The sequence below is a fragment of the Chiloscyllium plagiosum genome, chromosome 19 (assembly GCF_004010195.1).
Source record: "Chiloscyllium plagiosum isolate BGI_BamShark_2017 chromosome 19, ASM401019v2, whole genome shotgun sequence".
NCBI classification, from domain to species: Eukaryota; Metazoa; Chordata; class Chondrichthyes; order Orectolobiformes; family Hemiscylliidae; genus Chiloscyllium; species Chiloscyllium plagiosum.
The window spans coordinates 43,710,938-43,733,499 of record NC_057728.1 but is presented as its reverse complement, the minus strand read 5'-3'; the positions used below and the strand labels follow the sequence as shown (position 1 = coordinate 43,733,499).

Sequence of the window (22,562 nt, the reverse complement as noted above, 5' to 3'; positions counted from 1 at the left end):
TCTTAATATGCTAGGGCTTCTTGACATCAAGAAAGAAGTAGTGTTGGGTTTCTTGAAGAGCATTAAGATGTATAAGTCCTCAGGGTCCAATGGTATCCACCCCAGGTTATTGAGAGAGGCAAGAGAAGAGGTTACTGGAGCTTTGACCAAGATCTTTGTGTCCTCGTTAGCCACTGGAGGGTTCCCAGAGGACTGGCAAGTGGCTAACGTTGTTCTTCTGTTCAAAAGGGAAATAGGGATAATCCAGGAAACTGTAGACCGGTGACTCCCACATCAGTGGTTGGGAAACTATTGAAAAGAAATCTTAGGAAGAGGATTTACATGCATTTGGACAAGCATGGCTTAATTAGGGACAGTCAGCATGGCTTTATCCCGGGCTCATGTCTTACTAAATTGATTGAGTCTTACTTATTAAATTGAATACTGCACTCAATTCTGGTTACCACTTTACAGAAAGAATGTGGAGGCTTTGGAGATTGTGCAGAAGAGGATGCTACCTCGATTAGAAGGTATGAACTGTAAGGAGAGGTTAGAAAAACTCGGGTTGTTTTCTCTGGAGCGGCTGAGGCTGAGGAGAGACTTGATAAAAGTCTATAAAATTATGAAATCCGTAGCTAATCATGGGAGGTTTATCCAGAAGATTAAGATGCATGGGATCCATGGTGACTTGGCCACATGGATTCAGAATTGGCTTGCCAGACAAGGCAGAGAGTAGTGGTGGAAGGGTGTTTTTCTTGCTGGTTGTCCGCAACGAGTGGTGTTCTGTAGCGATCTGTACTGGGACCTCTGCTGTTTGTGGTGACTTGGATGAAAAAGTAATTGTGTGCATTAGTAAGTTTGGAGATGACACAAAGATCTGTGGAGTTATGGATAGTGTATAAGATTGTCAAAGAATACAGCGATGTAGAGATCTGATGCATTTATGGGTGAAGAAATGGCAGTTTGAGTTTAATCCGGGCATGTTTGAGGTGCTGCACATTAGGAGATCAAATGTTAAGGAAAAGTATATAGTTTATGGCAGGACCCTGAACAACTGATGTACAGAGGGATCTGGGGGGTTCAAGTCCATAGCTCCCTGAAAGTGGCCACACAAGTAGATCAAGAAGATCATATGACATACTTGCTTTCATTGGTCAGGGAATTGAGTACAAGAGTCGGTATCTTTATAAGACCTTAGGCCACACTTTGAGTACTGCACTCAATTCTGGTGACTATGTTACAGGAAGAATGGGGAGACTTTGGAGACTGTGCAGAAGAGGTTTATCAGGATGCTACCTCGATTAGAGGTTATAAACTATAAGGAGAGGCTAGAAAAACTCAGGTTGTTTTCTCTGGAGCAACAGAAGCTGAGGGGAGACTTGAAAAAACTCAATAAAATTATGAAATCTATAGATAGGGTTGACAATCAGAATCTTTTCCCCAGAATTGAAATATCTAATAATAGGGGTCATGCATTTAAATTGAGAGGGGGAAAATGTTCAAAGGAGATGTGTGGGTAAGAGTCTGTATTATGCTACCTGGAATGGTGGTGGATGCAAATGTGATAGAGGCATTTAAGGGACTTTTAAATAAGCATATGAATGTGCAAGGAATGGAGGAATATCGACAAAGTGCAGGCAGAAGGGATTTGTTTAATTTGGCATGTTTAGCACAACATCGTAGACCAAAGGGCCTGTCACTGTGCTGTACTGTTCTATGTTCTATGTCTAGAATTAGATTCTGGAGTGGCAATTATGTAATCTGAGAGGAGTAATTGGCTGATTAGCTGTATGGGTCCCCTGGGAAAGAGTGACTATATTATGATTATATTTTTCATTAAAATAGAGAGTAACATAGTTGATTTGAAGAATAGGATCCTGAATCTAAAGGAAGTTATGATGGTATGATCTGCAAGCTGGCTCTGATAATTTGGGGAACATTACTTAAAGGGATGAGGGTGGATAGGCAGTGGCAAACATATAAAAAAACGAATGGAAGAACTGCAACAATTGTTCCTGTCTAGTAAAAAAAAACAAAATGGAAAAGATCGTCCAACGAAGGCTAACAAGGGAAATTAGAGATATATTTGATCCAAGGATGTGGCGTTCAATTTGGCCAAACAAAAAAGCACGAGACCTGAGGATTTCAAGCAGATTAGATTTTAGCAAAGGAGGACAAAATTATTGATTTAGAGAGGGAAAGTAGAATATGGTAAACTCATAGTGAACATGCAAACTAATTGCAAACGCTTCTATAATTATGCGAAGGGATAAAGATTGGTTAAGACAAGGTCCCTTGCAGCCAGAAACAGGGAAGTTACAATGGGGAGTGAAGAGATGGCAGACTGATTAAGTATATATTGTTGTTCTGCCTTCACAAAGGAGGGCACAAATAATACCCAAAAAGTGCAGGGTTTAATTGAGAAGGAAATGGTGTTGGGGAAATTGATGGGATTTAAGGCTGATAAATCCCCAGGACCCAATAATCGACATCCCAGAGTACTTAAGGAAGTGACTCTGGAAATAGTGGATGTATTGTTGTTCATCTTTCAAGATTCTATCGAGTCTGGATCAGATTGGAAGGTGGCTTATCTCCAGCATCTGCAGTCCTCCCTTTCTCTTGGCAAATGTAATTCTACTGTTTTAATTTTTAAAAAGAGGTAGAGACAAAACAGAGATTCATTGAATCCCTATAGTGTGGAAGCAGACCATACTGACACTTTGAAGAGCATCCCACCCACTACCCTAGCCTGTAACCTTGCATTCTCCATGGCTAATCTACCTAAGCTGCACATTTTTGGACTATGGGAGGAAACCAGAGCACCTGGAAGAAACCATGCAGTCATAGGGAGAGTGCTGAAACTCCCACAGACAGTTGTCTGAGGGTGGAATCAAACTCAGGTCCCTGGTACTGTTAGGCAGCAGTACTAACCAGTGAGCCGCCCCAAGGAGCTATACACTGGTAAGCATGATATCAGTAGTGAGGAAAATGTGAGATTCTATTATAAAAGATCTTATAGGAGAGCATTTGGCAAACAGTGACAGGATTAGGCAGAGTCAGAATGGATTTATGAAAGGGACCTCATGCTTGACAAGTGCACTTGACCTTTTCAAGATGTAACTAGGAGAGTTAATAAAAGGGAGCCAGTGGATATGGTTTATTTTGACTTTCAGAAGGCTTTAGCTAAGGTCCCACATAACAGATTAACATGTGAAATTTAAAGCATATGTAATTCAGGGTAGTATACTGACATGGATAAAGAACTGATTAGCAGACAGAAAACAGTAGGAAAAATGAGTTATTTTTCAAAGTGACAAGCAGTGACTAGTGTCATACTTTAGCTATCAGTGCTATGACCCTGGCTATTAATGATATATTAGGAGCTAAATGTAATATTACTGTGTTTGCAGGTTACACAGAGCTGAATGGGAGGGTGAACTGTGAGGAGGATGCATGATTGTTTTGGTATGATTTGGACAAGTTCAGTAAGTAGGCAAATGCATGACAGATGAAATATAATGTAAATAAATGTGAGATTATTGACTTTGGTAACAAAACAAAGAGGCAGGTTATTATCTGAATTAGCAGCTGATTATGAAAGGGAAAGGTACAATGAAACTGGGTATCCTTGTTCACCAGTCACTGAAGGTAAGCATACACTTGGAGAAGGCAATGAAGAAAGCATTGTAGCCCTTTACAGTGAGAGGATTCGAGTACAAGAGCGAGGATGTCTTGCTGCAATTGTACAGGGCCTTAGGATACCACCCCGTAGTATCTTTGCAGCTTTGGTCTCCTTATCTGATGAAGGATATTCTGGCTATGGCAGGAATGCAGAGTGCAGCAAAGATTTGCCAGACAGATTCCTGGATGGTAGGACTGACGTATGAGGAGAGACTGGATCTGTTAGACTATGTCCACTGGAGTTAGAAGAAGGTGGATGGATCTCCTAGAAGCTTATAAAATCTAACAGGTCAAACTCAGAAAAGATGACTGAGGAGTTCAGAACTGGGGTCACAGTTTACAAATCCAGTGTCGGTCATTTAGGACTGAGATGACAAAAAATTATTTCACCAGACAGCAATGAGCCTGTGGAATTCTCTGCCTCAGAAAGCAGTTGAGGCCAACACTCAAATATTTTCAAGGAGTTATAAATAGTTCTTAGGGCCAAAGGGATCAAAGGGTATGGGAAGAAAGTGGGAATTGGATATTGTGAAGGATGATCAGCCATGATAATTTTGAATTGCAGAGCAGGCTTGAAGAGCTCAACTGCCTACTCTTGCTTCTATTTTCGATGTTTCTATGTACGAAAACTTGGTATTCAAAAGCTTTATTCTCTTAGTAAGCACCTGAATTTGTCAACTTAAAAAGGAAACTTATTGCTCGCTAGTTAGATCTTAACTTCATTTTCGTGGTCTGATCCAAGCTCATCTCAGTACCATAGTAGGGAAGTATATGAGGAGAAGATTAACTGATGTTTATGAATTGTTTTATTTTGGTGTGTCTTAATTCTTTGTACTTTCTAAAAAAAAGTTAACTCATTTTCAAATTAAATTTTACTGAATACTCTATTTACTATTTGTCTTCAATAAAACAGCTAGAATTGTACATTGAATATTGTTCACATTCACAATTTTATTCACATTAAAGTTGTGAACTGAGAGATATGGTGTAATAATGGATTGTTGTGTGTTGATTCAGTGAATCTTGTATTAACTAATTGACATAACAGTAGTTTTAAAATAGTATTAAACTGTATAATGTTATATATTATACAGTAATTGATTTATTTCAAAAGTAGCCAACATATATGATGTACTAATTTTAGTTAATAAACTTACTAAATGAGTATTCATAGCTAAAGTAAAATGCATTTCTTACAGAGGGCCTTGAGTACAATGTATTGTCCACGTAAAAATCTAATTCAAATTTTTTTTTGTTTTAGACATTAAACAATTTGAACCGGGAAATAGTGTGCACATATAAAGAAGTCTCATAACTAACCAGCCAATATCAACAGCTTTATTAATATATGTGAAATGGGCATTACTACGTGATTTAATTCTTCCATGGTGCTATTTTAAAATAAGAATAGGGTTGTCCAGATGTCCAGTCCAATGCTTCTCTCTTAATCAACAATACTAAAACAGATTTGCTGATCATTGCCTTATTACAGTTGCAGGATCTGGCTTTGTGGAAATTAGTTCCTGCATATTCCTACATGCATCAGTGACTACAGGTGGAATGCTCAGAGTCCTTCGATGGCGTGAGCATTGGCAAGACATTTGGGAGAATGTGGCAAGAATGAAAATCAGATCCTTGATATTGGGTTAAAAAAAGTATGATCTTCCCCTTGAGAGTTTAAGAGATAGTTGAGAATCTTGCTAGTCAGCTCAAAAGACTTTCTTTCCACAAATTTACACCTCATTATTGGCTAATCTCATCTCAATTATATGCAGTTCACGATTCTCCCAGGCACAAGTCAGAAGCAAGACCACATCAATTTCTGACTTGAAAATCAAAGTGGCTACAGCTGGCTGTTTGCTTCTCCAGGATCCGTGTTCAACTTCATTCCCCAACATGTCATGACATGCTCCATGGGCAGCAACTGCCCCATCCGTTGTCCACAGACGTTGGCATCTCCAGAACACCAGCTTCATCACATCATCTTCACCTATCTTGAACTAACTCAGAATATACTTCAACACTTTAATACAGCACTTTGGACTTCATGGATATCTTACAGTATAAGGAATGCCAGGCCATTGCGCTGAGGGATGCACACCCATATCATCTGTCTGCACAAGATGCATCTCAAGGTGCTGAGTTTGCTTTCTTAGTGCTTGCTCACTCTGCAGTTACTTTGATGCTTACAGCATTTCTGACTTGTCTTGCCTTTTAGTGCAACTCCAGATATAAGGAAGAGATCTGATTTCGCAGGGGATGGCATAGGGTACTGTGGGCATGTGGAGGGGAGAGGCGTGGCGAAGTGGAGTTTTGCAAGTCACTACCATCTTGGCTTCTGTGAGAGAACAGACGTAGTGGCAGGGGGCATAGTAGTGCAATAGCCCAGAGGCTGAGAGGGAATATAGGGGATATGGATAATCAAATAAAAAGAACAAAAACGGGTATTTCTGGTGAAACTCAGCAGACATGGCATCAGCTGTGGGGAGAAAGCAGAGTTCTGATGAAGTTCTGAGCTTTGATTAAGAGTTACTAGACTCAAAATGTTAATTGTGCTTTCACCCCACAGATGCTGCCAGACCTGCTGAATTTTGCCAGCAATTTTTGCTTTTGTTTCAGATCTCTAGCATCCCTTTCGTTCTTCATTCATTTTTGAATCAAATAAAAGATTTGGATTGGAATGCAGAGCACTTCAAAGCTGATAGTGTTAACAAGGACACAAAAGGGTACATGAAGAGTGGGAGAGGGTGTGCAGTAACCTTGATTTTCAGGCAGAGCTCATTCATTCAGAAGAATGACCTGGATTGAGTTCATATTGCACCAATTTTTAATTGCGCAATTAGGCAGAAAAATGACATCCAACACATCACAGTAGGCAGAGTAAGCTTTTTTTTTGCGTGGGTACAATGGACATGTTTGTGCTTTGAGGCAGAATTTGGATGCTAATTGAGCATTGGAATCTCCCGTCTTTAAATAAGTGTGCATAAATATGTGTGCATTCCCTTGTAAGACAAATGGGTAAAAGGAACATTTGCCCCGAGAGGAGTGTGCACTCATGAATTATCATGTAGTCTCATATACATACACTCAGAGCGGCCAGAAGTAGAGGTTATGAATGGAGACGAGTACCTAAGACAAGGTAATCACATTTACTTTGAACTCAGTGATTTTCTCACGATAGTGCTCCATTTGGGTTGAAGCACGTATGAAATCTTTTGGTATATAGAATGTTTTGCCAGTCTTACCTCTATACTCCTTGGGGTGTATGAAGAGGCTGCTTAACTCTGACACAGTAGCCAGATAACCAGGTCTTACAGCTAAAGTGACAGTCAGGCAGACATTTAATGATTTAAAGCAGACATTTGTTTGCAGATGCGCAAGTGTACTTAAAATGAAGTGTCATCTACGTGCTGTCCGAACATTTTCTTTTTCCTCATCCTCCCACTACATCTAGGTGCAGTCTAGAGATCTGCAGCTAATGAGGATGGAACCTCAACACTGTTGGAGCCTGTTGGCTTGAAAGCTGTTGGCAGACAACCCAAGGGCAATTGTGAGTAGAGAGTCCAGACGTACAGAGAGTATTCTGTTCAGATGTAAGCTCACCTTCCATTGAGTTGGAGTTGCTGGAAGGATGGAAGTGAACGTGCCTGGCATCACTGCAGTGTTCTGAGAGGAGATTTCTGGGAATTTGTGTAGTTCCTCCTCTGTCTGGGTGCCTGCTAGCACCACCCTGTTTCCCTGAGAGGAAGCAGCACTTAGATGAGGTCAAGGTCCCTCATTCCCCTCTCACCTTGCTATTGATGTTGAGGCACCAAAGACTAAAGTAATGCAATGTGGGTCTGCATACATTTTCAACAGCCACTGAATGTTTTGCTGGACCTATCTCCATGACAGCTGTCAGTCTATCCATGTGACAGCTAGATGCATGCATTTGAAACCAATATGGTATGGTATATAATTGGTGGACACTTCCAACTTTTGGAAGTTCATCAGGTCATTCCTGATGAAAGGGTCCAACCTGAAACGTCGATTTTCCTGCTCCTCAGATGCTGCCTGACTTGCTGTGCTTTTCCAGCAACATGCTCTCACTTCCAACTTTTGATCCAGTTTAAGAAATTCCTCCAACAAACCTGATTGCTGTTCCTGTGGTTGTTCATTTGCACAAAGTCAATACTGGCCAAAACTATGGTGCCATCTTCTGCCTGGGGCTGTGCAGGTTCCAGATCTCTGGGTGCCAGTGACTTGAGATGTTTCTTCCTTGTCCAGCTGTGGAGATGTGCCACTGGCATGCTCTCTAGATTGCGTTTTCAAACCTCAAATGACTCATCAGAGTTAGTCTCTGAGCTGGTGGAGGGTTTTGGTGGTGTATCCTCTGAGAGATTTGTGTTTTCTTCCTCAGAGGTGGAGGAAAAGTGTGAGAGGCTAGCCTCCTTGGACTTGTGGCCGCGTGGATGCTGCTGGTGCCTGCACAAGAAAGAGAGACCATTTGTTGCTTAATGGACTAGAAGCCTGAGCATATTAAGAATATATTCATGGTGTTGGTCATGGGAGAGCAGCACAATGAAGCTTTCCTGGTTGCTTCAAATATGGCAGACTCGGCATCACCACATCAATTGTCTCCAACTACTTTGAGGATCTTCTCCTGATAGGGTGAGGTCACAAATGTTAGCCAATCTGCAAACTGTCTTTGCATTCTCCCAACCATTGTGTGGCATTTTTTCTACAATTTGGCAAAAGAAGGAATTGAGCGTGATGAAAATAACTTGATGAGCTGTTAGTGGATGTGCAGGCACAGGCAAGGTGATGAGGTGTTGCCAAAGAATGAATGAGAAGTGCTGAGGACAGGGAGCGTTCACAGTTGGGGATATGTGAATGAGGGTCATTGTGTGAAGATGCTGTATGCAATAGTGAGAGTGGTAAACCATTGGCCTTGTTGGGAGATGTGTGCAGTTACAGAGTTAAAGTGAGTGTGAGGCGGAGAGAGAAGATTATGGTACTTGCTGTTGTGGAGCACAGAAAGTCACTGATCTTCTTTCGACATTGTTAGGCTTTTCTTTTTACATTGGAGACAACACTGTCCCAGAATGCTATCTCTGTCCAGGTTGGCAGTGTGTGGTGCCATGGCTGCCTTGGTGGTCTGGAGAAAACAGCCCTCCTTTCCAGCACACGTGCACCTGGACATCCAGCTCCTTTTCGGAGGAGTGATGTGCTAGCTTCCTTCTTTCAGCCATTTCCGCAGAAATAACAATAGAGCAGCAGAATGTTTAGGTGAGTTCCTAGGTTTTAACATTAGAAGTGTTCTGGAATTGGGATTTAAACATAGGGCCTGTCTTTTGAAAGGCAGAAGATCCTGGCAGTAGCAAGCAATTCTGCCTCAATGAACACAGGATTCAATGAGAAGAGCACTGTGGAGGCTAATGCTTAATTAATGAGGTGAGCAGCAGAAAATTTGCAAAGAAAGGCCACCACATGGGAAACACACCTTGAAATACCCTGAAAATGACACACACAATTTTAAAAATTGGCAAGTTTAGCCCTACATTTCAAAAGTACTTCACTGCCTAGAAAGAATATCTTGAAGTCACGTAAGTTCAATCTCAGTAATGTATATGGTATTTTTAATTGAAGATAAGTCAAAAAACCGAAGACTGAGAATGATGGAGGCTTTGTTGATGGTTGAAATGATTATAGCAGTGGAGGAGGCCATTCATCCCATTGTGTTCATGCTTGTGCTACGCCCATTCTTGCCTTTTTCTAATCTTTTCCTTTTTTTAAAATCAAGTGTTATTTCTTCAATTCCCTTTTAAAGACTATGATTGTCTGCCTGAGAATGCGCTGACTCCTAAACACTCACTGCATAAATAGGTCTTTCCCAAGTCACATTACATTTTTTGCCTACAAAAAATATCCGCTCAAACTTCTTTGCATTTATTTCATCTGCCACATGCTGTGATTTCTGGTACTTGGAAAGTTTTTTTTTTGCTTTATCTTCTTCCATAATTCTCTATCCTTCAAGATAATAAATATCTCTTACCAAATCATCTCTCAACCTTCATAAGAGAACAGCCCAAATGTTACTTCACAGAACTGAAATCTATCATTCCTGGAAACACTCTCATGAAATTTCTCTGCATCCTTTTTAAAGCCTTCACATGCTTTCTAATGCATATTGTCCAGAATTTGACAGTATACTCCAGCTGAGGCTGAAAGTGTTTTCTTTAAGGTTTATCATAGTTTGTCATAGTTTCCTTGTTTTTGTACATTTATGCCTCTATTTATTTAAAATCAAATAAATTATACTCTTTAATTATACTTTCTCAATTTACACTCCCATAATAAACAATTTGTGCACATATACCCCAGTTCTCTGTTTGTACACACGCTTTAGAATTGTACTTTTCTTTATATTGCCCCTTCTCATTCTTCCTACAAAAAATATCCGCTCAAACTTCTTTGCATTTATTTCATCTGCCACATGCCCATCCACTCCATTTGCCAAGCCTCTCTATGTCCATATTCGGAATGTGGAGCTTTTGAATAAAAAATCCAGGGAGGCAAGTGTAAATAAGATAGTTATTAGGCAAAATTTAAATTCTGCATTTCACAAAGTAAATAATTTTAAAGCTTTTTGTGAAGATTTGAAACCCAAAATTCCTTGGAGGTTCTGCTAGACTCTTGCCATAATTCTATTGAACCCTAGGAAAGTTTTGACAATCTGTGTGCCCCTTACAAATTATAGATGGAGGGCCAAGCAAGGGTCAGGGACTTCCTAAGCCTGGAGACCCTCTCCTGATCCACAGTTGGGGCCTTGCAAAATAGAGGTACACAGTTTGTTGAATGAGTGGAGAAAGTGCTATTTTCCACAAGACCTTCATCAGTGAGAGCCAGATCAGAGTTCAGATATAGATACCAAAATAAACCAAAACATTTATTTTTAAATTCACAGTTTGTACCCTTTCTTTGAAGACAAAGTAAAAAACATAGGTGAAGTCAGGGAAACTCCAGGTAATCTATTGCACCTTGTATTAAGACATATTGAGAATATGGAGAGATGCAAATCTATCCTTGTAATGTGAATAGCAACATTTATTAATTTTACATTCTATTCATAAGTAGGTAAGAGAGGGTATTCTTAAAATTGTGCAGGTCTGATCCTTGTCCCAATTGTGTCCCCTATGTCAGCAGGCATCACTGATGATATATATCATTCACTACCATGAAGTGACTTATCCATTATTTTACATTTCGCTTAAAATCTTTCATTGTGTTCCTTTAAATCATTATAATTCAACCAATAACATTTAATTGTTAACATTTTTCTCAGTAGTTAGCCATTGACAATCTCCTTATTCTCACACTCCCACCATCCCAAATCTGTTTTTGGTCTTGTTCTCAGCTCAGTATTGGAGAAGGATGTGATGTTAGTGATTTACTTTCTGCCAATAGGAAGTAAGAATCTTGAGTAGGCTTGATGTGCAATCTGATACAACTACTAGTCATGGGTCATACCTGTCACAGTGATCAAAGATATTGGCAGTGAACAAAGATCACTGGACTCGAGAGGCAAACCACATCAGCACCTGGAGAAAGAAAGAGAAAAATGGAAATGGAAGGTGGCTGTAGTAAGTTCTCTTTGTACTCTTCTCTGTATCCCAGGGGAAATCTTCAACACCTGCTCTGGGAAATGGACCATCTGCATCTCCTGCACTCTCTCATACGAAGACCATAGAGGAATGACTGAATTCCATCTCTGGGGACAAGAGGATACTTGCTGCTAAAGGTAAGACACTCTAGGAAGTCCATCGATCTCTTAGAGTTGACATGTCAGTTGTAGGTAGTGGTGTATCTCCACTGAGAGGCCTTCTTCTTCGATCCAGGCTCTGCATTCAGGAAATTTTGAGTGCTTTAAAGTGAAGGCATAACTGTTAAGCATTCATCCTCTGGAAGAGACATGAGCAAGACTGGATCCTTAAGAAGTATTGGCTGGTTAGTATGAGGAGTGTGGAATTCTGTATGGTCCTGAATCTGAGAGGCTACACTTTGAACAATGACAAAACTCCTGGCCAATGGAATATTTTGCTTCCTCTAGGATACCAACATTAAAATCTGCAGAAGGTGGGCCTGCTGTGTATTAGTGAGCATGTATATATAGTCTGAATAGGACACTTGTACATTACTCTGAATTGTAAATTGAGGATCAATAAGAAGCATCTCTGTATTATCGAGAAGAATAAATTCTACGTATGCTACTGCAGCTTCAGGAAGGATATCCAGATCGATTGTCTCTTAAGTCAAAAGGAGTGGGGCATCTAACTGGCTGCTGTTGTACACCATTCGAGTTCACTCGCTCTGTGCACACCGCTGTATCAGTACAGTTTGTGTTGGTCAAAAGAGAGGACAAAGTATGTATGATGGTTGTTGGTTTCTATGCTGTGTTTAAACAGCATGACAGAATCTAGGACTCCCTCTTATCAAATCATCAGCAGTGGTTGTGCCTTCCTTCTCATATACTCTGTCATCAAAGAGTAAGTTTAGATCTGAAATGGTATCCTGCAGCTGTTTACCTTCTTGCCCATTGAGCTCTTGTTCTGCTGCCTGTAGCCTGTCCTAAAAAAATAAATAGAAGATGTAGAAAGTTCATATGTGGTCCTGAGGATAGAATGCCATGAAAGTAGGATACATAGTCGGCTTCTGATGCTGCTGATTAATGAAGGCTCAAGGCAAGATAATGTTCTCTGTTTAGTAAGGAATATCATTAATTAGAAGTAAAATAGAGAATGTTTGTAAACTGATGTTCACAGTGAATTGTGGCATGTGATTGTCCCATGACTTTCAGTGAAATATCTCCTCTTTCTTGTAAGTGTGAGTTAAAGACTGAAGAAAATATGGCTTGACTACTGAACATTAATTGAAAAAATTGACACACTGGCACTGTAATCTGATTAAAAATGAAGCTTCCTGCTAATAACAAAGCAGTCTGAATACCAGAGTTATCATGATGTTTTATAATTTCCCTCAGAAAAAAAATCATGTTCTTTATTAACATGTATTTCTTTCGCAGAAATCAATTGTTAGGATTTATTCTTGCTATTTATCCAACTGTTGGCCTGTTTCTCCTGCATGGTTCTGAAATTGCCTTTACATTACCAACATGGCACTGGACATTAATGGCTGTCAACTTTCCCTCTGATGTGGATGTTTCTCTCTGTACCATGAACAAATAGCAGTGGTGGTGTTTGTGCCCTCTTCCCATTGCTTCCAAATTCTAAGTGGATTAACTGTCTTGTGGTATATTGAACCTGACAGACTCAGCTTTGGGCTTCCAGGCAAAATCTTTGTCTCACTGAAGAAGGGATTTGTTATGTTTATGGAATTTGCTCACCAGGATATTTCACCATCCTTGGACACCGTGAAGTCCTCTCTGCAAAAGAAGAGCGAGAACCCCATCCCAGAAACCAACTACAATGTGGTCTCACATCGGTCCATCTCAGAGAAAGCTGTAGACATATGGCCAAATAATTGAGATCATTTCAGAAAGAATTCATACTCTCCCCTGGTTCCTGCCTGTACCAATTAAACATAGCACAGTTGATAACTGCTTCACCTGAGACTGAAATTAGTTTCAAAAGCCTTAACTTTCACAACATACTTTCCCATTTCTTCCTTTATTCTGAGGCAGCCAAGAATTGCATGAGCCATGTTATCGTTTTGTATTTAAAACCATGCTAACCTGACCTTTATCAGTTTTTTAAGCAAGGCTTCAGATATACTGTTGCCATGACTTACTTACAGAGAGACTGTCCTTCAGGGAAGGAAAATGCCATCCTTACCTGGTCTGGCCTACATGTGACTCCAGACCCACAGCAATGTGGTTGACTCTTAACTGCCATTAGCGATGGGCATTAAATGCTGGCCTAGCCAGTGATGTCCTCATCCCATGAATGAATTAAAAAATGACTGGGTCTGGATAAATCTTATGGTCGAAAGACTTGGTTAGGATGTCATAAGTGATGTAGCTAACTTTTGTGGGGATTGGTTAGCTCAGTTGACTGTCCTGCTCCCTTATAAAACAGAGTAGCACCAAGACCATGGGTTCAGTTCCCATACTGGCTGAGGTTAGCCTGAGGGGTTCTTCTTCTCTGGCTATTTCCTTGCGTGAGGCATGGTGACCCTCAGATTAAATTACCACCAGTTGTCTGTTTTTTTTAGTGGGAGAGCAACACTATGGTGTCTTTACTTATCTCCTTTCTGCAGTTAAGTAAGTGTGTGAGTTAATTCATTTGTATTTGATTGCTATCAACTGAGCTTTTGTTTGCCAGCTTCTGCAACCTGTATTGGAAAGTTTCTAGGCATTCTCCCAGTGCAGCACATCTACTGCACCTGGACCCTATGTGTGGCTGATTGATTCTGTTTATTTCTGTTGGGATCAACCGAGTCTGAGTATGGTTTATTGCTTCAACTTCGAAAGTTCCTCAGGACTGTGTCTTATGTTATTGACTGATGATGGGAACATTTGAAGCAATCTGGAAGTTTTACCAAGCAAGCGTTCTACTGGAAGCCATGTAGTGGGGAGAATGTAGGGAGAGGCAAGTATACCATTATACTAATGAATAATGACCTTTATTAACTATTTCAACAATATACATATGTGAGTAATAGAGGAAATTCATAGAACATTGCAGACATGATCCTAGTACCAATTCTGACCCCTCTGTAAGTAGACATTACTGAAGGCATGCATATATTGTTTAAGAACGTAATGGAATTTCCCATTGTACTGATTGTAATGAGGTCAGCCAGTTTGACTTCGTAGAATATAAGTTCCCTGACTGGGGTTGTTAATCTGGTCTAATCAGGGAGCCCTGGCTGACAGATTAAAACAGGAGTGTGAGAGGTTCTGTTCACTCTGAGAGCTGGCTCTAAGGAAGCTGGACCAGTGTTAAGTGCTATGCCCATGTAAATAAAAGGTGACTTGATGATGAACACTGGCTTCTGTGCAGTTATTTCAGTGGCGATGAGCGTAAAGTATGCTCCCGAAGAAATTTGCTTGTAACAGTCATCTTTGAGTTGGGGTGAGCATTTATGGCATCATACCATTACTTGGGAGGCTTGACTTGTTCGATCTTGCCGTTAAAGACTGGGCCCAGTATGTGGAGAGAATATATTATGTTTTATGGGTAAATGACATTAGGGCAGATGAAAAGTAGTGAGTAATTCTCCTGATAATTTGAGGACCTGCAGCTTTTTTGGTTATGACGAGACTAACTTTCCCTGAGGCACCAGATACTAAAACCTTTCAAGAATCATAGAATCCCTATAGTGTGGAAGCAGAGTCCACAGCAACCCTCTGAATAGCATCCCACCCAGACCCATTCCCACCCCCCACCCCCCCATCCCTGTAACCCTGCATTTCCCATGGCCAATCCATGTAACCGGCACATCTTTGGACTGTGAGAGGAAAGTGGAGTAACACACAGATATGGGAATAATGTGCAAATTAAACACAGGTAATCACCCGAGGGTGGAATTGATTAGATTAGATTAGATTAGATTACTTACAGTGTGGAAACAGGCCCTTCGGCCCAACAAGTCCACACCGACCTGCCGAAGCGCAACCCACCCATACCCCTACATTTACCCCTTTAGCCTAACACTACGGGCAATTTAGCATGGCCAATTCACCTGACCCGCACATTTTTGGATTGTGGGAGGAAACCGGAGCACCCGGAGGAAACCCACGCAGACACGGGGAGAACGTGCAAACTCCACACAGTCAGTCGCCTGAGTCGGGAATTGAACCTAGGTCCCTGATGCTGTGATGCAGCAGTGCTAACCACAGAGCCAACGTGCTGCCCCCAGTGTTAACGGCTTTAGTTAAGGAATATTCCGACCCCAAGCCTCCTGTAATTTCTGCGATACTATTAGCTTTACTCTCTGATTCGAGAGCCAGAGGAATCCATATCTGGATTTTTAATGAGGTTAAGTCAACTGGCAGAGGCATGTCACTTTGGTTTAACCCTTAATGAGATGCTGAGAGACTGTTTGGTATGTGGGATTAATGATCTAACTGTGCAAAAGTGCCTATGAGAGGAGGCCTAATTGGACTTCAAACAGGCACTACAACTTGCTTTATCAGTGTAAAGTGCAGCAAATGAGTTGCAGGGTATTTCAATGGAAGTGGACACATTTGCCAGTTTGACTAAGTTCTTGAAGTGCAGGCAATTGCATAGCCTCATTCAGGACATATCCTGAACAGCGGGACTCGAGGCCAGCCCACAGCAATACTCCAAAACAAAGCCAAGCCTTGGCCAAATGGTTAAAATTTCCTTCAGGGATCCAGACTGGCAAGTCATTGTAGTTGCTGCTGTATGCAGATTCGAGACAGCAAAAGAGTCCCACTCAACCTAACTTGAGTAAGAATACTCGTAGGCTGGGATCCTTGAAAGTCCACCAACATCTGGTTTGCAATAGTTAAATTGCTTAGCAACACGTAAATCAGAACCAATCAAAATAAACATCTGGTCAAATGTCACCCGTTTCTAATGGCGGTTGATACTAGCACAGTTGTGTTAGTGATCGCAGAACCAGTGTTCAAAAAATTTGCTTGGACTCCAATCCTTGAGTTTGCACAAGATCTTGGCTAGACTGAGAAGCTCTGCTCTGTTATGAGAAGCAGCTGGTTCAGTTACCGCTGATTTGTAGTAAAAGGCTCAGGCCCAAACTTGATGGGGTGAAATTGGTTATGAAAGATTCACCTAGATTGGCTCAACATTTTCAATTAGAAAATGGCTTCTTGAATGATGTCCGAAATAAATACCCGAAAGCTTTTTGGAAAGGTCTAGGAACTTTCAAAGGTGCCAAGGCACCTTGCATGTTGATCTGGAAACAATTCCACACTACTGTAAGGCCCATCCAGTGCCATTTGCCTTACAGGCAAAAGCAGAGGCAAAAATCAGAAGGCTGGGAAAGCAAAAGAATTGTCATTTCAGTCCAGTTTGCGGAATGGGCAGTATCGGTTGTACTGATTATGAAGCCTGACAGGTTGGTTCGCCTTTATGGGGATTTTAAGTAAAGAGTGAACCATTTTTTGAAGTTTGATAAATATCCAATCCCTTGCAAGGAGGATGTATTGCAAAGCTGGTAGGGGGGCTGTTCTACACAAAATTTGACATAAGCCATGCGTATTTATAATTGCAGTCAGATGAGAATTCCCAGAAGTATGCTGCAGTTAATATCCATAAGGGTTTGTATCAGTATACAAGACTGCATTTGGGATATTGTCAGCCTGTGCAATTTGTCCGATGATGGAGAACATTTTACAAGGTTTATTCCAGGTCACCATTAATTTGGATGATGTGGGAATAGCAGGGAAGACTGTTAAGGAACAGTTAGAGAATTTGGACGTGGTCCTTAGCTGTTTCTCCCAAGTGACCATACACCTTAGAAGGAAACAATGTGTGTTCCAGGCACCCAATATGACCTCCTTCGGCTAAAGAGTCGACAAGACTGGGTTATATCTATTGGTGATCAAAGGTGTCCTGCTCCCATGTCTGCAATGGAGCTTAAGTCTTTCCTTGGGCTGGTGAATTATTCCAGAAAGTTTATAAATAACCTGTCCTCTAACCTGGCAAGTTTGCACCAACTCCTAAAAAAGTGTCAGCTTTGGAAATCTTTGCATAGCCAAGCTGTAGCTTTCAGGGTATTGAAGAAGCAGCTATCATTCTTTAAGGTGTTGGCTCACTATGCTCAAAAGTGAAACTTGTAATGACATGCGCTGGCTCTCCATATGGCATTGGGGTAGTATTAGCTCATAGGTGGCCTACTGGAGAGGAATACTCAATAGCATATGCACCCAGGACTTGTGCTACTGCAGTGTGTAAATACATCGAGATAGAGAATGTAGGTCTGGCTGTCATATTTGGAGTCAGTAAGTTCTATCAATACCTTTACAGATGTAAATTTGTCATAATAAAAGACTACAAACCCCTGCTAGGTCTACTTAAAGAGGACAAGACGTCAGGCTGAATTCAGTGGTAGGCTGTAATACTAAGTGCATAGAATTACAAGTTGGAACACCATCTGGGAGGTTAAGTAGCAAATGCAGATGCATTGAGCTGCCTGCCGCTGGTAGATAAAAATGAGTAGTCGCGCCCTTGGAAGAGTCTGTAATGGTTTTAAATTTTCTGGACATATTCCCAGTCACAGCTGATAATATCAGACCAAGGACACAGATCCATCCCTGGCAAAATTGAAATAGCTGATGGTGATGGGGTAAGTCACAGGACTGTCTCAATCAGAACTGAACCCTTTTTGGACTTAGCAAGTCCAGATTATAGTCGAGGGTGGCATATTGTTATGGAGAACAATTGTGATTGTTCCAAGCAGGGTCATCTAGAGGTTTCCAAACTGAAATTATTGGTGAAAAGCTATGTCTGGTGACCAGAATAGGATGCAGACATAGCCATTTTAGTAGGGAAGTACACAGAGTGCCAACAAAGACAGAAATTACCGCCAGCAGCTCCCTTACTGGGGTGTGGAGGGCAGATAGAGCTGGGGTTGTGATATGGGAAGGACACAGGAGGGAGATGGGACACAGGTATGGCATATTTGGAGGGGTAGATCAGAAAGATTGGATTTTCAGGATCGGAAGGGTTTGAGTGAGGATTAGTTGGTATGCTAACAGTTCTTTCTCTTCAGTTATTCTGCCATGCTCTTTCAAATCTCTGCTATCAACACTCTCTCAAAATGTTATTTTATTCCAGAAAGCCAGTTTATGGGAAATGATACTGGAGCCAATCTTTACTCAGTCTTCCATTTAATTACAGAATGAGACCTTATATGCTTTCTAACTCAAACACCATCACAGTTTCAGTAATATCTTTCCGTGTGCTCAAGTGAAACCTCAATTAATGCCTACAACTTTCATTTAATTAGACATTATTTATATGCAATTGTTATGGTTGCAATTGAGACCATAATTTTTTTAGAATTCAAAAACCTAGTGTTACACCGCAGAGATCGAACCCCTCTGTTAATTAAAACCAAACACACAGAAAAACTCGCCTTGCCTTGTATTCTGCTAAAATATAAGTGACAGAGAACTCCTAAATTCCACTATTTAAAGAAAAACAGTTTATTTTCTTAACTCTAATAGTGAACACTAAACAACAACTATTCACAAGTCCAATCACCCTTGCTCAACTACTTACTATCTGAATCCAACTTTATAAAAATGCTGTTCCAATAACACATTTATTAAACAGTACATTAACTTAATCTCAAGACCACACAGTCTTTGTCTTCTCTGAGGTCTTCAGTCTTCTGACTGCTGACCTCCCTGGATCATCTTTCCTTTTACTGTGAGCATGTCATACATGAAAAGGTACCTTTGATAGAAAGTGTTTTCTAATTTCTTTGAGAGCAAGATGTTAGATGAGCGGTTAGCTCTCCGGCTCTATAGCAGTTGCTCTGTTGCTCGATGGCAGTTGTTCTTCCTTTAATTTTCAAAATTCCGGCTTCATGACACATTAAATTCATATAATTTGATTGATTTCCAGGTGTCAAAACAATAAAATTCAAAGTCCATTGGCTTCTGGGCATAATTTAAACTAATTGGTTAAATTTGAATTGTTTTCAGAATAACAACCAGTACTCACATATCCATTAAACAGCCCATTGTTAGATTTTGAACAGCCTGACCTTTAGCTGGCAGCTGTGGCTGTACTTTAAATTCAGAAAAGCACTTTCTATCTCTAAGTGACCGTACATGCTTTCGACTTTGAAACACCTCCTCCGTTAAGAAAAAAATGAACCATCATAGTGAAAAGATGGCTTCATTTTTTTCTCTAATTGCTAATACCATTACTATGAAAACACATGTCATTAACCTAAGTTATGCTTTTCTAATTAATTCTGCATACATATATAACATTGTATTTGTCAAATCTTATCTACACTTTTTCCTTCAAATCCACAATAATGCATCTGCTGTCATATTTTTATGGCCTGCAACATGTCCAATTCGTAAATTAAGTCTGTAACATAAGACTCCAACGATATAGTCACATATTTTTGACTTGAATGTTTCCAAAAATGTGAGAGGATTGTGGTCGGTGTACACAACCGTCTCTGACACATTGTTAGTCACATACACATTAAAATGTTGTAAGGCCAGTACCAAACTCAGTAATTCCTTTTTGATAGAGGAGTATTTTTTCTGGTGGATATTGAGTTTTTTTCAAAACATAGCAAATGGGCCATTCAATTCCATCATCATCTTCCTGCATCAATACAGCTAGAACTCCTATATCACTAGCATCGATTGCAACTTTGAAGGGTTTCAAAAAACTTGATGTAGCTAAAACTGATCATTGGTAAATATGATTTAAATTTTCAAATGCCTCCTGGCATTGCTCTGTCCACCGAAATTTCATGTTCTTCTTTCGTAAATTTGTTAGCGGTGCCACCACAATGTTGAAGTTTAGAACAAACTTCGGGTAGAATTCGCTAAGTCCCAAAAATCGAAACACCTCTTTCTTAGAGGAAGGTCATGGAAATTCCTTGAAGGCCTTCATCTTCACGTTCCTTTCGGTCAACTTTCCATGACCAATGTTATGTCCCAAGAATGATTCTGCCTTCGCAAATTCTGTATGTATATGACCAGTTTTCTTTATGTATATGACCAGTTTTGCTTCTCCTAATTTAAGATTAGATTAGATTACTTTACAGTGTGGAAACAGGCCCTTCGGCCCAACAAGTCCACACCGCCCCGCCGAAGCGCAAACCACCCATACGCAGACACAGGGAGAACTGCAAACTCCACACAGTCAGTCGCCTGAGGCGGGAATTGAACCCGGGTCTCTGGCGCTGTGAGGCAGCAGTGCTAACCACTGTGCCACCGTGCCGCCCACCAATCGTTCAAAGAGTTCTGCCAACTGTACTATATGATCTTTCCATGACTCGCTAAAGATCACTATATCATGAAGATAAACTGCACAGTTTGTTAATCCAGCCACAAGTCTGTTCATGCGTCTTTGGAATGTGGTTGGTGAATTCTTCATTCCAAAGAGCATCACTTTGAATTGATATAGCCCAATGGAGAAACTTATTTTGCTTTCTCTGATAAAGGTACCTGACAATAACCACGCAATAAATCCAACTTCATGATATAAGTGGATTGTCCAATTTTCTGTAGACAGTCCTCCAATCTTGGTATTGGATAGGATTCTGATTTAGTTGTGGTGTTGACCTTCCAAAAGTCCACACAAAGTCATTGAGTCCCATCAGATTTGGTAACTAACATGATTGGTGAACTCCACTCACTCTGACTCGATTCGATGATGCCTTTATTGAGCATCACAACCAATTCCTTCTGGACATGTGCGGCTTTGAGAGGATTAAGCCCGTGGGGTATTGTTTTATTGGAATAGCATTCTCTACTTCAACCTCATGCACAAGAGTATTAGTCCTCCCCATTCTATTCTGCAGAGGTCCTCATACTGCTGCAACAAAACTTTGATTCTTTGCTCCTGAGACAGAGAGCTCACATTCCTCAAGGACTTCCTTATTATTTAATTATTTTGAGGCACATCAAAATCCATCTAGATTTGATTCTTCACTCTGTGAGGCAGTAACTAACACCTGTTTCTCCAGTAAGGTACCAACATATTCACATGATTTACCCAATACAGCTTTTTTTTCTATCCAGCATCCTTTCTAGATAGTTTACTTGACTCAACTTTTTCTCAGTTTGATAGGGACCACTAAACCTGGCTTTGAAGGGATCTCCGACCACTAATATGTTATCCCCATGGGAAAACGTCCAAGTCTGCCACCTGCATCATTCTATATCCTGCCCTGTTCAGGTGCTGTTTAGCTCACTCACCCTCTCCCTCACTTCAGATATATAATCCAAGTGTGAAATCTCCAACTTTGGTCCTATCAATTTTTCTTTAATTAGTTTCAAAGGCCCTTTCACTTCATGTACAAATATTAACTCAAAGGGAGTAAACTGAGTAAATTCCTCTGGGGCCTCTCTAATGGCAAAAATTTACTTTGTTTTTTTTTGTGTGTGTATACATCAAGTCCTTATTTAGGGTAAAACAAAACTATAGCAGAGAGGTATCAGAAGGTATTCTAATTCATACTTGTACAAAGTAACTAATTAACCCGAGATGGCTGGGCAGGTTATGTGTTGTTGCTGTATGGTGTGGGAGCTGGCTGATCCCATTGTGAACGGCAGTGACCACATCTGCAGCAAGTGTTGGTTGCTGGAAGAACTCCGGATCAGAGTTGATGATCTGGAATCTGAGCTTCAAACACTGCGGCACATCCGGGAGGGGGAGAGTTACCTGGATGCTTTGTTTCAGGAGGCAGCCACACCTGGGAGATTAAGTAATTCACATTCAGCTAGTGATCAGGCACAAAAGAGTGTGACTGTAAGTGAGGCAGGTAGGGGGAACCGGAGTTCAGGAGTGCAGGAGCCTCAGCCCTTGACCTTGTCCAACAGGTACGAGATTCTTGCTCCCTGTACAGATGAGGAAAAGGGCTCTGGACAGGATGAGCCAACTGACCAAGGCACCATGGTCCAGAAGGCCATTCAAGAGGGGGGAGCTAATAGACAAGTAGTGGTTATAGGGGATTCTATAATTAGGGGGACAGATAGTATCCTTTCCAAGCCGGATCGGGAGTCTCGCATGGTGTGTTGCCTGCCCGATGCCAGGGTGCGAGACATCTCCGACCGTCTTGAAAGGATATTGGAGCGGGAGGGGGAGGATCCAGTTGTTGTGGTCCACGTTGGTACCAACAACATAGGAAAGACTAGGGTGGAGGACCTGTTTGGGCATTATGAAGCACTAGGCAGGAAATTGAAGCACAGGTCCTCAAGGGTCATAACCTCCGGA

At 40.9% G+C, this 22,562-nt stretch overlaps 1 protein-coding gene across 8 annotated transcripts in view; it reads left to right on the top strand.

Annotated features, from left to right (window-relative positions):
- Positions 1-22,562, top strand: part of ppfia2 (PTPRF interacting protein alpha 2) — a 540,387-nt gene that overhangs the window by 16,544 nt on the left and 501,281 nt on the right. The window contains exon 2 of one of the 8 annotated variants that reach the window (XM_043709680.1): positions 11,317-11,440. The exons of the other annotated variants lie outside the window; for them this stretch is intronic. The gene's annotated coding sequence lies outside the window, so the exon portion shown is untranslated. The remainder of the gene's footprint in view (positions 1-11,316; positions 11,441-22,562) is intronic. 8 annotated transcript variants of the gene reach the window in all.